General features: G+C 45.5%; 1 long non-coding RNA gene across 1 annotated transcript; it reads left to right on the top strand.

The window, feature by feature from the left end:
- The first annotated feature begins 9,915 nt into the window (after positions 1-9,915).
- Positions 9,916-11,830, top strand: LOC120023905. The gene is made up of 4 exons (XR_005472796.1): positions 9,916-10,044; positions 10,331-10,489; positions 10,658-10,708; positions 10,883-11,830. It is a non-coding gene; the product is annotated as an uncharacterized LOC120023905 (long non-coding RNA).
- The last annotated feature ends 3,992 nt before the right edge of the window (positions 11,831-15,822 follow it).

Genomic DNA, 15,822 nt, shown 5'->3' with positions numbered 1-15,822 from the left:
GCCCAGAGCTGGCCCGATTGGTACTCTTATTCTGCGCACAAACAGGACAAGCGGCAACAAACCTCCGGGTATCTTCTCCCATGGCAGGCCACCAAAATCGTCTGCGCAGTAGCGCCATAGTCCGAGCAACGCCAGGGTGACAAGCTATCTTGCTGGCGTGGGACCACTGAAGGACAGCAGAACGAACCGACTCAGGCACGAACAACCGACCGGGTGGACCGTTACCGGGCCCGGGCTGTGTCCGAAGGGCTGCCATCACATCCTCCTCAATCCTCCATGTAACGGCTCCCACGACAACGTTCTGGGGAAGAATCGTCTCAGTCTTGGCCCCACTCTCCTCCGTCTTGGAGAACATCCGGGACAGGGCGTCCGCCTTCCCGTTCTTCGACCCAGGTCGGAACGTCAGGGAAAAATTGAAGCGTCCAAAAAACAAAGCCCACCGGGCCTGACGGGAGTTGAGACGTTTAGCCGATTGCACGTAAGCCAGATTCTTGTGGTCAGTCCAGACCACAAACGGTTGCTCCGCTCCCTCCAACCAGTGACGCCACTCCTCCAAGGCAAGCTTCACAGCGAGAAGCTCCCGGTTACCCACATCGTAGTTTCTTTCAGCTGGAGAAAGACGACAAGAGTAGAAGGCGCAGGGATGGAGTTTACCGTCAGTGGAGCTACGCTGGGACAGGATGGCGCCCACCCCCACATCAGACGCATCCACCTCCACAACGAACTGACGGGAAGTGTCAGGTTGAGAGAGAATCGGGGCGTTGGTGAATCGGCTCTTCAAATCTAGAAATGCCCGGTCTGCCTCAGGAGACCAACAGAACTTTCTGGTGCAAGACGTCAGTACAGTTAAAGGGGCGGCCACCCGGCTGTAATCACGGATAAACCTCCGATAAAAATTCGCAAACCCCAGGAATCTCTGGAGCTGCAATCTTGTACCGGGCTGGACCCAATCCCGAACCGCCCGAACCTTCTCTTGGTCCATCTTGATCTCTCCCCTGGATATGATGTACCCGAGGAAGGACGTCGTGTGGGCGTGAAAATCACACTTCTCAGCCTTCACGAACAGACGGTTCTCCAATAACCGCTGCAGGACCTGCTTGACATGCAGAACGTGGCTAGAAAGCTCCTTCGAGAAGATGAGGATATCATCCAGGTAAACGAACACAAAAATACCAATCATATCTCTCAGAACGTCATTCACCATACTTTGGAACACAGCAGGAGCGTTGGTCAGTCCAAACGGCATCACCTGGTACTCAAAATGTCCCATCGGAGTATTGAACCCAGTCAACCACTCGTCCCCCTCTTTGATCCGAACCAAATGATAAGCATTACGTAAATCAAGCTTCGTAAAAACCGTAGCACCCTGTAAGGAATCGAAAGCCGAGCTCATCAAGGGCAGGGGATACTTGTTCTTGACCGTAATATCATTCAAACCCCGATAATCAATACACGGTCGAAGAGAGCCATCCTTCTTGCTCACAAAAAAAAATCCTGCTCCCAGAGGTGATGACGAGGGCCGAATGAGACCTGCAGCTAGAGACTCCTTGATGTAGGTCTCCAAGGCCTCACGTTCAGGTCGAGAGATACTGTATAACCGTCCCTTGGGAAAGGCAGCTCCAGGAAACAGATTAATCGCACAGTCATAAGGTCGGTGGGGAGGAAGGGACAGAGCCTTCTGTTTACTGAATACTTCACCCAACTCGTGATATGTTTCTGGAACCAGGGACAAATCAGGAGGAGCAGAGTCACTGACCTGACTGGAAACAGCAGGAGAACAGGCAGTCCTAAGGCAGTTAGCATGACACTCAATGCTCCAACTAGTTACCTTACCCGTCACCCAATCAAACGAGGGATTGTGTTCCTTCAGCCAGGGGTAACCAAGAACCAGAGGAACATGGGGCGAGGACAGAATGAAGAAGGAGATAAACTCTGAATGATTCCCTGACACCAACATCTTAACCGGTTCAGTCCTCATAGTGATCCGTGCCAGACTACTGCCGTTCAGAGTGGTTGCTTCAATGGCTTCCGGCAATTGCTCCTTGGAAAGCCCCAGCTGTTCCACCAAGTCGGCATCAATAAAGCTGCCATCGGCACCTGAATCGATAAGAGCGTTCATCTCTAAGCTCTGATCCTTATTCATAAGGGGCGCAGGAAAACGGGGTCTGACAGGATCCTTGAGAGATTGAAACTGTCTCGCTAAAATTCCTCCCAAAACTAGCGAGCCGGGCAGTTTAACGGGCGCTGTGGACAAGCGGAGATGTAATGTCCCGAGCTACCACAGTAGAAACAGCTGTTGGTCTCACGTCTACGTTGGCGCTCCTCCTTAGTTAGCCCGTGTCGCCCCACTTGCATTGGTTCAGAATCTGGTGGCAAGACCCCTCCGCTAATCCCGTGTGGGGAATAACGATCAATACGTTCTGGTTCACTTCCTGAACCGAATGGTAACCGAGTTGCTGATTGATTGGATGGGCCCCACTGCTTCTCCCTCCTTCTCTCTCGGACTCTATTATCTACCCGAATAGATAAAGTGACCAAGCTGTCTAGGTCACTAGGCTCTGGATAGGATATCAGCTCGTCCTTGAGTTGCTCCGACAACCCCTGGTAAAAAGCCGCTTGTAGTGACTCCTCATTCCAACCACTCTCCACAGCCAATGTCCTGAACTCGATCATAAAGTCTGCCACACTGCGAGCTCCTTGGCGAAGAGTGAACAAACGTTTAGCTGCGTCCTTACCTCGGACTGGATGGTCAAAAAGCTTTCTCATCTCTCCCGTGAACTCCAGGTATGAAGCCATGCAGGTCCCCTGTCGTTCCCAAACGGCTGAAGCCCATTCCAGAGCTCTTCCACGCAGCAGTTCAATAACAAAGGCTATCCTAGCCTTGTCAGTGGCGTAAGAATGGGGCTGCAGATCAAACACTAACCCACACTGCATAAGAAACGAACGGCATCTTCCCAAATCCCCTTCATATTTATCAGGCGTCGGTACCTTGGGTTCACGGAAGGAAACCGCTCCAGACACGGCAGGTGAGATGGGTGAAACAGGTGGTGAATGAATCGCCGGCAAACTGAGCTGATCCTGGATTTGTGTCAAGCTAGCAGATAAGTTCTGGATTGAACCCGCTATCTCCTGTAGCGTCATCTTGTGTTGTCCCAATGTCTTCCCCTGCTGGGTAATGGCATGGCAAACGGAGTCCAGGTCCGCTGGGTTCATCCTTGGCCGGATCGTTCTGTCACGTTCTTTCAAAATCGAACCCAGAAGCAGACCAGGACAAGGAGAGTAGGAAGAAGGTGAGTATTTATTTACAAGTGAATGTGAATGGGTAGATATATCCAGGTGGCGTAGCGGGCAGCGGTGGTGAGTTGATGGGAGTAAATAGGTGGATCCAATGGGGTAGCAGAATCCTCCGACGACCAGGCGGGAATGGGGTAAATGATCCGGGTGAGTAACTGAAGACAAAACAAACGGAGGTAAGTTTAAGGCAAGCAATACGTAAAAAACAACAAAACAAATTCTATCCAACTTGAGGCTGATACTATGGCACAACATACTGTTCATGGCTAACGATCCGGCAGGGAATGGATGTCAGGTCCGGGCTTATGAAGAGGAGAGATGATGATCAGGACCAGGTGTGCAGATAGCTGATGGGATACAGGTGCGGGTAATCAGAACTCCCAACTGGCTACATTGCCCGGCAACCAGACAGGGTGCGTTCCAGGACGCCGGAAAAAACACTCCAGGACAGAACACAGGCAAAAAACCGACTCAGGAAACGGGATTCGTGACAATTTGCCAGCCAGGCTGTTGAATGCATATGCTGAACCTATGCAAACAGATCATGACAGGAACAACGTTATCAGTGATGATGACCTACCCCTACCCCTCTAGAAACTCCTGGTACCTTCATTAATTGCACATATCTCAGCAAATACATAATTCCACATATAGTATCTTATTATTAGAGGGTGTCACGAGAATTTTTAATCCCAATGATAATAACTGACAATTATTTAAACTTTGACCAATCCCCGAGGTTTGTAAGACCCTGGATTTAATAATAATTAGGTAAAGACTTCTGCAAAAGGTTGGTTTCTTTATTCACAAGAACGTTCTGAAGTCCATAATACCAAGACATGTAATTTTATAACTCTCCCCCCCTACCTACTTACACGCACATACCGACACACAAAATAGTAGGGGGATTACACACACATACAGAAACACAAACAGTAGGTGGGATGTGTCTTTCCCCACAGTTCTCATTCCTGTTTTTAACCAGGGCAGGGTGACCGGAAACATGACCGAATACAAAGTGTAGCTATTCCCTCCGCAAGGCAATCAAACAAGCTAAGCGTCAGTATAGAGACAAAGTAGAGTCGCAATTCAACGGCTCAGACACAAGAGGTATGTGGCAGGGTCTACAGTCAATCACGGATTACAAAAAGAAAACCAGCCCTGTCGCGGATCAGGATGTCTTGCTCCCAGACATACTAAACAACTTCTTTGCTCGCTTTGAGGACAGTGCCACTGATACAGTGCCACTGATACAGTGCCACTGATACAGTGCCACTGATACGGCCCGCTACCAAAACCTGCGAACTCTCCTTCACTGCAGCCGACGTGAGTAAAACATTTAAACGTGTTAACCCTCGTAAGGCTGCAGGTCCAGACGGCATCCCCAGCCGCGTCCTCAGAGCATGCGCAGACCAGCTGGCTGGTGTGTTTACAGACATATTCAATCAGTCCTTATCCCAGTCTGCTGTTCCCACATGCTTCAAGAGGGCCACCATTGTTGCTGTTCCCAAGAAAGCTAAGGTAACTGAGCTAAACGACTACCGTCCCGTAGCACTCACTTCCGCCATCATGAAGTGCTTTGAGAGACTAGTCAAGGACCATATCACCTCCACCCTACCCTACCTGACACCCTAGATCCACTCCAATTTGCTTACCGCCCCAATAGGTCCACAGACAACGCAATCGCAACCACACTGCACACTGCCCTAACCCATCTGGACAAGAGGAATACCTATGTGAGAATGCTGTTCATCGACTACAGCTCAGCATTTAACACCATAGTACCCTCCAAACTCGTCATCAAGCTTGAGACCCTGGGTCTCGACCCCGCCCTGTGCAACTGGGTACTGGACTTCCTGACGGGCCCCCCCCAAGGTGGTGAGGGTAGGTAACAACATCTCCACCCCGCTGATCCTCAACACTGGGGCCCCACAAGGGTGCGTTCTGAGCCCTCTCCTGTACTCCATGTTCACCCACGACTGCGTGGCCATGCACGCCTTCAACTTAATCATCAAGTTTGCAGACGACACTACAGTGGTAGGCTTGATTACCAACAACGACGAGACGGCCTACAGGGAGGAGGTGAGGGCCCTCAAAGTGTGGTGTCAGGAAAATAACCTCACACTCAACGTCAACAAAACAAAGGAGATGATCGTGGACTTCAGGAAACAGCAGAGGGAGCACCCCCCTATCCACATCGACGGGACAGTAGTGGAGAGGGTAGAAAGGTTTAAGTTCCTCGGCGTACACATCACGGACAAACTGAATTGGTCCACCCACACAGACAGCATGGTGAAGCAGGCGCAGCAGCGCCTCTTCAACCTCAGGAGGCTGAAGAAATTTGGCTTGTCACCAAAAGCACTCACGAACTTTTACAGATGCACAATCGAGAGCATCCTGTTGGGTTGTATCACCGCCTGGTACGGCAACTGCTCCACCCACAACCGTAAGGCTCTCCAGAGGGTAGTGAGTTCTGCACAACGCATCACCGGGGGAAAACTACCTGCCCTCCAGGACACCTACACCACCCAATGTCACAGGAAGGCCATAAAGATCATCAAGGACAACAACCACCCGAGCCACTGCCTGTTCACCCTGCTATCATCCAGAAGGCGAGGTCAGTACAGGTGCATCAAAGCAGGGACCGAGAGACTGAAAAACAGCTTCTATCTCAAGGCCATCAGACTGTTAAACAGCCACCACTAACATTGAGTGGCTGCTGCCATAAATGTAAAAAATGTATCACTAGCCACTTTAAACAATGCCACTTAATATAATGCTTACATACCCTACAATACGCATCTCATATGTATATACTGTACTCTATACCACCTACTGCATCTTACCATCTTTATGTAATACATGTATCACTAGCCACTTTAAACAATGCCACTTAATATAATGTTTACATACCCTACAATACGCATCTCATATGTATATACTGTACTCGATACCATCTACTGCATCTTACCTATGCCGTTCTGTACCATCACTCATTCATATATCTTTATGTATATATTCTTCATCCCTTTACACTTGTGTGTATAAGGTAGCTGTTGTGAAATTGTTAGGTTAGATTACTCGTTGGTTATTACTGCATTGTCGGAACTAGAAGCACAAGCATTTCGCTACACTCGCATTAACATCTGCTAACCATGTGTATGTGACAAATACAATTCGATTTGATTTGTTTATCACTACCAAGCTGGCAGTTCCATCCTCCCGAGATTAGAGGGACCTTGACAGGACTCCCTTTCCTGTCGTTAGTTTCCCAGAGTTCTAACCAAGTCAGGTCATGCATAGTCTAACGGTTCTCGTGGGCTGAAGGAAGAGTGGACCAAGGTGTAGCGTTTAAAGTGTTCATGATTTAATCCAAAAACCGAAATCGAACAAAAACAACAAACAGGAGAACGAAAGCGAAACAGAAAACAAAACAGAAAACAACTACCCACAAAACACAGGTGGGAAAAGGCTACCTAAGTATGGTTCTCAATCAGAGACAACGATAGACAGCTGCCTCTGATTGAGAACCACACCCGGCCAAACACATAGAAACAGAAAACATAGAACAAAAACATAGAATGCCCACCCCAACTCACGCCCTGACCAAACCAAAATAGAGACATAAAAAGGATCTCTAAGGTCAGGGTGTGACAGTACCCCCCCCCCCCCTCAAAGGTGCGGACTCCGGCCGCAAAACCTAAACCTATAGGGGAGGGTCTGGGTGGGCATCTATCCGCGGTGGCGGCTCTGGTGCGGGATGTGGACCCCGCTCCAGCTTAAGCTTGGCCCACAGAGCTTGGCGCCTCTGGAGCGGGGACCCTCGCCGCCGACCCCGGACTGGGGACCCTCGCAGCGGGCCCCGGACAGGAGGGCGACGCTGGCGGCTCCGGACAGGAGGGCGACTCTGGCGGCTCCGGACAGGAGGGCGACTCTGGCGGCTCCGGACAGGAGGGAGACTCTGGCGGCTCCGGACAGGAGGGAGACTCTGGCGGCTCCGGACAGGTTGCAGGCACAGGACTCACCAGGCTGTGGAGACCTACTGGAGGCCTGGTCCGTGGAGGAGGCACAGGATAGACCGGGCTGTGGGGGAGCACTGGAGATCTGGTGCGTAGCCTTGGCACCACACTTCCAGGCTGAATGCCCACTCTAGCCCGGCACGTACGAGGAGCTGGAACAGGCCGCACTGGGTCCTCCTGACGAACTGGGGAAACCCTGCCTAGAGCTGGCGCAGGACTCACCGGGCTGTGGAGGCGCACTGGAGGTCTGCCGCGCCAAGCTGGCACAAGACGTGCAGGGCTGGGGAGGCACACAGGAGGCCTGGTGCGTGGGGCTGGCACAGTCTTCACCAGGCGGCTAGCACGCACCTCAGGACGAGTATGGAGAGCTGACTCAGGTGACATCAAATCGAGGACACGCTCCGTCGGGCGGATGTCGTGCCTCATGCACCAACACAGCAACTCTCTCATTACTCTCTCCTCCAATCTCCCCATCAACTCCTTCACTGTCTCTGCTTTGCTCCCTTCGCTCACCTCCAATTTCACCCCGACTGGCTCTGGTTCCATCCTCGGCTCCCTACGGTAAGCACGGGGAGTTGGCTCAGGTCTGAATCCTGACTCTGCCACACTCCCCGTGTGCCCCACCCCAAAACATTTTGGGGGCTGCCTCTCGTGTCTGCTTCGTTGCCGTGACTCCTGGTAGCAAAGTTGTTCCTCCCTCGCTACTTCAGCCTGTTTCCATGGCAGGGTCTTGTCCCCTGCCATCACCTCCTCCCATGTCCACGATGTCCTCCACTCACTTTTCTCCCGGGCCCAGGATCCCTGCTCCTCCTGGCCACGCTGCTTGGTCCTTTGGTGGCGGGATCTTCTGTTATGTCCGTCGTTAGAAGGAGACAAAGGCGCAGCGTGGTAAGCGTACATCTTTCTTTATTAAGATGAACACCAACAAAACAACAAAAGAATAAACAAACGTAAAGTTCTGCAGGGCTAGACAGCAACTGTGAATAAACAAGATCCCACAAACTAGGGTGGAAAACAGGCTGCCTAAGTATGATTCCCAATCAGAGACAACGATAGACAGCTGCCTCTGATTGGGAACCATACCCGGCCAACAAAGAAATAGAAAACTAGAATGCCAACCCAAATCACACCCTGACCTAACCAAATAGAGAAATAAAAAGGCTCTCTAAGGTCAGGGCGTGACAAGTGCCTAGACCTGTATCCTGGAGGGAAAATATCAGGCCACTGAGACCTGTGTACTTTCATGGTTTACTTAATACAATTGAAAAAGAAAAAGAGAGCCCCACACCCTAGGAGTTCAGATGCAATAATTGTATATGCAGTTTCTACAAACAAGCTGTACAAACAAGCTTTCTACAAACACTGCGGGTCACTAATTTATATACTTTAAAGGATTTACTTAACACCATGTCTTCTTTCCACCTGAAATATGGGATGGGTCTCAAGAGAAAATGCTATGTGGTCTCAACACTAGACAGGGGCTTTGTCCCAAATGGCACCCTACTCCCTACATAGTGCACTACTTTTGGCCAGTGCCCTGTTGTCCCTGGTCAAAAGCAGTAAACTATACAGGGAATAGGGTGCCATTTGGGACGCAAGCAGGGATAGTGCTGGTCCTGACATTCGGCTGCCTACAGGGAGCTGACTAAGCAGAATGTCATTGTTCCACCAAGTGTGTGAGGACATTAGAGCAGTCCCCGACAAAAATATATATTGGTCCACCAAAAGTTGTCTGTTCTTTCGACCAATTGATCGGTGAACATTTTTAAATGTGTATTTTTCCATATATAGACATACCCTACGTGTTTTAATAAAATCAACTATACGCATTGAGCTTACGGTTTGATGAAATAAGACAAATGCCTCAAGAGGGCGCCAGACGTTGTGGTGGCTTATTTCTGTATTTACCAAATGAGGAGAAACAAACTTCACACATCAGTCAGAGTTATACTTAAACTACATTTTTTATAATAATAAGAGCTTTGCAATAGCCTTTGACTTTCAATGATACGCTATCTCTAATGAACCATTGAAAGTCACAACAGAAAAGTACAAAGATCTTTTATAGCCAAGATACAACCCTCTCAACCTACATGACGAACCACAGATCTTAGGAACAGTTCACAAAGGGACTTTATAATTGAGAAAGGAGTATCCCTTAGCCAGATAACATTTGCTATAAATTATCGTTCAGTTTGGTTCTAATCTCGTTCCTGGTACTTCATAGCACAAAAACATTACCTCATGTTATCTGGAATGCTCTTTAGGTTTTATCACCCAAAGACATCGTAAATCTCCTCTATCAGTGCTATCTCATAGAGGCCCATCCTCAGTGGAACACACACACAATAGTTAACAGAACACTCTATTCTGGCAAATAAAACAACGATTATAATGCAATACAAGCATTATAACATAATCTTGCAATTTTACACGACAACGTCTAGATAATCAGAAGAAAAACCTGACCTTGTAGTCTACTTCCTTTTTCCTTATTGTCACATTATCCACATTTCTTAGAGCCTTCTAGTGGGCTTTTGGGCTGATGGTGGTTACTGCACAGGTATTCGTTGCATTAAAAGCATTGTCCTTTGTTTGAGAACCCATCTGTTTGAGAACCGGATGCTACCCTACGCCCCGGGAGTGGTGCAGATGCAGGCTATCCCTGAGGACGCCATCCCTGATGACACAGTGGACGAGGATACAGAGGACCCTGACAAACGCATGTCCAGTAAGACACGCCTCCTCTAACCCATCACATCCTCTGAACCATCTCATTGACCTTCCCTGTAAATACTCTCTGTTGCAGTTATATCACTCAGAGTGTTCCATTTCATTTGTATTTTTTTTGCCAGGATAGTAAACTCCACTGTTTTCCAGTGAGACCTCGGCTCCATTCATATTGTATCAGCGGCTGTATTTTCCATATTCAATCATATTGGATCCCATTTTGGATCCCATTTTGGATCCTATTGCCAGCAGCAGCATCTGAATGGTGACTTCCTGTCTCGTTTCAGTCAGTGCTTCAGACAAGAGGATAGCCTCCGATGAGGAGTTCTCTGACTCGGAGGACAAGGGACAGGGAGGAATGAGGAACGTGGCCGATAACAAAAAAGGAACGAAGCAGCCCCGGGTAGAGGAAGACAAAAAGCGAGAGGAGAAGAAAGAGTAAGTTGGTGAGTATTCAGAACTTGGTTATCCTGAGTACAAACCTTGCAAGAGCACTGAGTTCAATGTGATAATAGAAAAGCACCTAGCAATATTTCATCCAAGTGGTGATAGCTTGATGTAATGCCGCTTGTGATGTAGCTTCCTAATGTATGTGTATATTTGTGCTGTTTGAGGTGAAAGAGGAGAAAGCAAAGGAAACAAGCACTGAGAAAACTGACACAAAGGTAAGAGTGACTGTGTTATCCATGCTAGTCTCTGCTATATTCACTTGTCAGGACTACACTTATAGTTGTAACATGCATTTATGATTTATTAGAGGTTGTCACAAATGTATTCAGACCTGACAGCGTCTTATGGAGGTGAAATGGCACTCTCATTTTTCCATCTGTTCTTTCTAGTGTGAAGAATGAGCAGACTAGTAGTGCCTGATTCAGCCACATGGTAGCACTGTGATCTCTCCATGGACAGTCCAGAGTGTGGCAGTCAGGGCAGCTCATCTCAGCTGATTCTACTCCCTCATGTCAGACTCCATAACTGAAGCATTATATTTATTGTCATTGATCTGTATCAAAGATCATTTCTTATATTGACAAGATGGTTGAGGGACCACTCTAGCAATGGAAATGCATGTCCTCAAAGATGGAAGGCAGGCAAGATCAGGTGGGACCATTCTAGCAATTTTATGAGAGGGCAGATACGCATGTGAACAACAGACAACTCTGATATAAAGTTGTTTTTTAAAAGTTGCCGAAATGCCACGTGCGTCCACTTATGTCAGTGCATTCGTACCAACCTAACCATTACACACCTTCTATATCAGGGATCATCGACTAGATTTAGCTGTGGGCCAAATGTTTTTTCTTGAGCAGATGGTCATAGGGCCGGAACATAATTATAAATAATTTGTAGACTACAAATTGACCACAAGAAGCCCAAAAATTTTTTTTTTTACTAAAACATAATCATTTCTAATCTTGCTTACATTTGTACATGATCATGTGTCTATTTTCTATCCATGGTAATTCTTGGGAACAGATTTTTATCAGAGCTTTTATCCGTAAACTGCATAGTGGACCCAGTTATAGCGTTCTCTTTATTTTCATCAATTTTTATCTTCATGTTTGATAAACACGCCCCGTTAAAGCGACTTAGGCTAAAAAAATCGAACTAATTCTTGGTTCTCCTGTGATTTGAAAATCCTTTTCCTGCAAAAGAATCAAGCATGGGCCTTGTGAGGAAAACTGGTGAAACAGCTGATTGGCTGCTGTTATAAATAAATGGACTGTCACGTTCTGACCTTAGTTCCTTTTTTATGTCTTTATTTTAGTTGGTCAGGGCGTGAGTTGGGGTGGGCATTCTATGTTGTTTTTCTATGTTTTGTTCTGTTGTTATATTTCTATGTGTTTGGCCTAGTATGGTTCTCAATCAGAGGCAGGTGTCAGTCGTTGTCTCTGATTGGGAGCCATATTTAGGTAGCCTGTTTTCTATTGTGTTTTGTGGGTGGTTGTTTCCTGTTTCAGTGTTTGCACCATACGGGACTGTTTCGGTTGTTTGTTTGTTTGTGTTTTGTTATTTATTTTTATTTTTTTTCATTTTGATTTATTAAAAATCTATTATGGACACTTACCACGCTGCACATTGGTCTGATCCTTGCTACTCCTCTTCAGACGAAGAGGAAATCCGTTACATGGACCGAAGGAATAAAAAAGGCAAAATCTAGGTATTTTCTTGATGCTATGACAGAGTCTGCTGGTGATCCCTCTAAATTCTGGAATACTGTTAACTCACTTAAACGAGGAAACTCCTTGACTTCCCTGCCGAAGCAAATTACATCGGAATCTGGGATCATCAGTAACCAAACTGAAATTTGTGATGTTTTTAATAAGCATTTTTATTTCTGCTGGTTTTCTTTTTGAAAGAAAAAATGGCTAACATGGTCCTGACCGGTCTATTGTTTCAGCCCCTCGGCCTTCAGCTGATGTGGAAAACAGTAAGCCGGTTTTTAATTTTCAAAAAGTCACAGAAGATGAGGTCTTATCTGCACTATCTGCTATAGATTCTAAGGCACTGACAATCTGGATCCATATTTACTCAAGTGTGCGGCACCTATTATTGCTTGTGCAGTGACGCATATCTTTAATCAAACATTAGTCGTAGGAAAGATTCCTAAATCTGGGAAAACAGCTTTTGTTTCACCACTCCTCAAGGGAGGTGATGGTAGTGAATTGGATAATTATCGGCCCATCTCTAAGCTCTCCTGTTTGGCTAAAATTCTAGTCATTGGTGAATAGGCAACTACAATCTTTTTTAACTGTTAACAATACTCTTTCTAGCAATCAATCTGGCTTCAGACCTAAACACAGTACCACTACGGCAACTGTACGTGTTGTAAATGATATTACTAATGCCCTAGATAATAGAAAGTACTGTGCCGCCTTGTTCATAGATTTGTCTAAAGATTTTGACACTGTAGACCATGCGATACTTTTGGGTAAGCTGTCGTTAATAGGACTGGGATCGCATGCCTGTCATTGGTTTCATGACTATCTAAAGGATAGAAGTCAGGCTGTAAAAGTCGACGGCATCCAGTCGGAGCCATTGGAGTTGGTTAAAGGGGTCCAACAAGGTTCTATACTTGGTCCATTACTGTTTACTCTCTACATAAACAATATCGGTGATGAGATAAGAAAGTGTAAATTTCATTTATATGCTGATGACACTGTCATGTACTCTATCGCTTCAACGGCTGACCAAGCATTATCACTATTGGAGACAGATTTGAAGATATTACAAGGGTATTTTATACAGCTGAAACGTGTTTTAAATGCAAAGAAAACACATTTTATGATTTTTAATAGATTCAAAAAGTTGGTTGAAAATACACTTGCACGTACGAGCTTAGATGGCTCTCGAATTAATCAGGTCTCTGCATATAAATACTTAGGGATATGGTTGGATGATAAACTGTCTTTTAAAATGCATGTTGATGAACTTTGTAAACGGCTAAAAATCAAGCTAGGCTTCCTCTATAGAAACAGGACATGTTTGTCCTCTACAAATAGAAGACAAATTGTGCAAGCTTATACCTTTGTTGAAATAAAGGTATAATCATTTCCCAAATGAAAATCACTTGGAGCTGACTTCCTATTGTTTTTACAGTCATGTCCAACAATAAAAAATTAAAAAAGTGTTTTTGTTTTTTTTATTGCTCAGAAAACAAATAAAACCCGCTGGCCGCCAGTTGGGGAACCCTGTTCTATTTGATCAAATAAATCTCACGTAGCAAATTAGAAATTACATTTTATGTTGACTAATTTCTACACTTTCTCATTGACCTCCATACAACAACGCCTAAATTCGTGGTCTTATTTTCATGGACAGATTTTAGGCAAAAAAAACACTACCTTCGCCTCATCCTCTCTATATGTCCTAGTTGTACGTTGTTGTGAAGATTTAGTTTCCTTTGTGTACTGTAACAGTTGATTTCTAGGATTCACAAAAACAACCTGGATTTTCTGTGCTTCCCTTTGGTACTCCTTCAATGCACTTATAGTGTGACGTGCTTTATCTTCTGAATGAAATATCCACCTTTTAATTAATGAAATGTTTTTAGAGAAGATTATGTGGGTGTTCCCGTAATTGAACATACTATCATTTCATATTTGTTGAAAATGGGATATTTTGCATTTGCCAATTAAAACCTTTGTATACTAACGTTAATTCTTAGTGTGAATGTATGAATTGGAGTAGTTAGAAATTAGTTAAAGTATGTGCTAAATATGCTAAATCCACCATGATCATGTAAATGATTTATACCCATTGAGTCTTGAAGAATATACATTTTAAATGCCATGAGTTTAGGTCAAATGTAACCAACCCTATCATAATCCAATATATAAGGTTGTTTTACTCTATTATTTGTAAACAATGTACTGTATTTGCAAATATGCATAATGTACTATGTCAAATCTAAGATACAAAACCTACTAGAGATTTTTGTGGTTGATGCATTACATGGCAGCCACACGATGGCGTTATAACAAATAATACACAGGCCATTATTTTCATCAACACACACCTACAATTTAAACCGCCATTATTGCTAGCTAATACAACCTTGATCTTCGAGTTGTGTGGACTGTAGACCTGATGAACAGACAAAGTATATTTAGATTTTCAGTCCAGTAACTTACTAGTATTAGTGATTACATGCACCTGCAAGCGGGAAACGAGCGTGTATGGATTTAAAAACTTGAGGAAGCTGCAACCAGTCAGTGAAGATTGGAGTAGCATGTGCACATGCTTTTTTGTGGCCTACCCATAGCTGTGGGAAGATGTTTTGGGTTGCGGCCTTCCACCCTCGCTTATATGGTGCTCTCACCAGGAATCATAAAGGCGTAGTTCACTGATTTGATTGAAAAAACACGACGACCGGAGTAATAAAGGCCTGTGACCACCAAAAAATGTTGGTAAAAAACATTAAAAAACAAAACAAATAAATGGGCATGCTGCAGCACCCTCAGCACCTCTACTTCCTGCAACTATGGGCAACTAGAATTTGTTCTTAACTGACAATTTATGAGGCATGTATAACATGCTCTTTAGTTTTGTTGCAATTATCGCAATGTAGTATAACATAACTTGATACAGAATGATATATGCTACAATGTTGAAGCTCCCCAACTGCTCATTGAGTCATTTGCCAATTTCACTTTACTTGGAACCTGTTGCACAGGCCACTGTGTCACGTTCTGACCATAGTTCTTGTGTGTTGTGCTTGTTTTAGTGTTGGTCAGGACGTGAGCTGGGTGGGCATTCTATGTTGTGTGTCTAGTTTGTCTGTTTCTGTGTTCGGCCTAATATGGTTCTCAATCAGAGGCAGCTGTCAATCGTTGTCCCTGATTGGGAATCATATATAGGTGGCTTGTTTTGTGTTGGGGATTTGTGGGTGGTTGTTTCCTGTCTTTGTGTTTTCTATGCACCAGCTAGGACTGTATCGGTTTGCCACATTTATTATTTTGTATTTGTTAAGTGTTCACGTTTATCGTTCGTATTAAACATGTTGAGCACTGGCTACGCTGCGTGTTGGTCTGATCCCTGTTATACCCCCTCTTCTAGTGAAGAGAGGGAAGGCTGCCGTTACACACTGCCACAGTTTTGACCAAGAAGCCACAATCTTCATGAGGTAGTAGGTAAACTAGGCTAATATGAAATCTTTCCTATTTCTGCAGCAAATGAACAGGAACAGATGCCAAATGACTAGTCAGTTGTGAAATAGGCCTTTCCTTGGAAAGGTTTGCACCCAATGCATCTGACATCAAAATATGTTTTGTGTCTG

This window comes from Salvelinus namaycush, chromosome 29, assembly GCF_016432855.1.
Source record: "Salvelinus namaycush isolate Seneca chromosome 29, SaNama_1.0, whole genome shotgun sequence".
Lineage (NCBI taxonomy): Eukaryota > Metazoa > Chordata > Actinopteri > Salmoniformes > Salmonidae > Salvelinus > Salvelinus namaycush.
The sequence above is the reverse complement of the archived record's forward strand: the minus strand, read 5'-3'. Positions and strand labels throughout refer to the sequence as shown.